The sequence below is a fragment of the Rhinopithecus bieti genome, unplaced genomic scaffold, assembly GCF_001698545.2.
Source record: "Rhinopithecus bieti isolate Rb0 unplaced genomic scaffold, ASM169854v2 scaffold_1618, whole genome shotgun sequence".
NCBI lineage: Eukaryota > Metazoa > Chordata > Mammalia > Primates > Cercopithecidae > Rhinopithecus > Rhinopithecus bieti.
The window spans coordinates 8,066,966-8,068,489 of record NW_016803937.1 but is presented as its reverse complement, the minus strand read 5'-3'; positions in this window follow the sequence as shown (position 1 = coordinate 8,068,489).

Sequence of the window (1,524 nt, the reverse complement as noted above, 5' to 3'; positions counted from 1 at the left end):
TATAAAAGCACTTATTTATTTTTTAAATTTGGCTTTCCTTAGAGCATCATATTTCTAGCTTGTTTTGACAATATTAGCCAAGTTGGAAAAACTGTGTACAACCTCTTCTGTTTATTACTTTAAATTACACGGACAGTTCTCACAAGTGCTGACTTCCAAATCTAAACCCAAATCTCAAAAAGTTATCTGACAGTGATTTACCGGTAGAAGAATATAATTTAAAGGGCAAGTATATTTCTCTATGTCATTTAAAAGCTGACAATTTTATCTCCCCTCCCAACTTTCAGCCTTGGTGTAACTTGTTCAGCCTTCTTCTTGTTATAAATCACCACTTTATAACATCACTGCTGAGAGCTCAGGCACCCTTTTCTATACCAGGTCTACCTAGATGGTTATATGACCTAAGTTCCCAGTCCACATGCTCAACATGAAGACCTAATCAGAAGATTGGAGACTGATGAGCCACAACCCTGCCCACCTCCCCACTATATTCCCAATGGGGAAGCAGCCTGATATGATGGAAAAGAACATAGGATTTATTGCCTAATGGCATCATCACCCCTTGCTCAAGTGTATGATTTGAACTTCGGTTTTCTCACCTATATCTCCTTTGCTGGTTTGTTGTAGGGACTAAAAGAATGGCTGGAAATTACTGGGCCTATTCCTTGGCAAAAGGCATTCAATGACTGATGGCTCTTCTATGGTCCAATGGATAATCTCGTGCCTCTTACTCAAGAAGTGTCTCCAAAGGTTTCTATGAATTCTCAAGCCTCCAGGGAAACTGATTAATGGTTAATTGAGCAACTTTGTTCAGTGCCGTGTGATAAATTAATGACCAAGTAGAAATCCACCCTCTCAACCCCAGAACATCAATTGAATGCTTCCTCGTTTCTAGTCTTACTGGCATCTGAGTCACATCCAAATCCCAGGTGAGCTCTCTTTGCCAACAAAATGTGTTTGTAGATCTTTGATTCCAATCTACTATATGAGTCAGCAAAGGGAGCTGAGAATATAAAGTGTCTGGCAGGTGCCCTCGTTCCTGAACAGACAATTTCTATGATACAACATGCTGGGAGAAGACTGTAGGTGGTTCTGAATCTGTTGGTAATCCACTCTGTCCAAGGCAAGATTGTTAAATGTTATCTACAAAACAGGTAGCTGTATGTTCCTGGTTACTTTCGTATTTGCTGGGGCTCTTCCTGCTAATTTCAGTATCCCTGCTGTCTTTTCCCCCATCATATTATAATAATAATGCAAAAACATTTAACCTCAAGCATAAAATGGAGTTTTAAAAGGGGAAGAAAGAAAATTGCTGTGCTTTATCTGTTTGAACATTCCTTGATTTCAACACATTTATCAAAGCTTAAGTAATTTATGTCTTGGCAGGGTGTATCAATTTCACAAAGCACACACATTAGCCAGATACAATGATATCATATTAGATTTTTCTGCATCTTACAGAAGAGCTCAAAAAGATTAATAAATGCACAAGCCTTCATCAATTAAATGAAGCAGGTGGAAGGA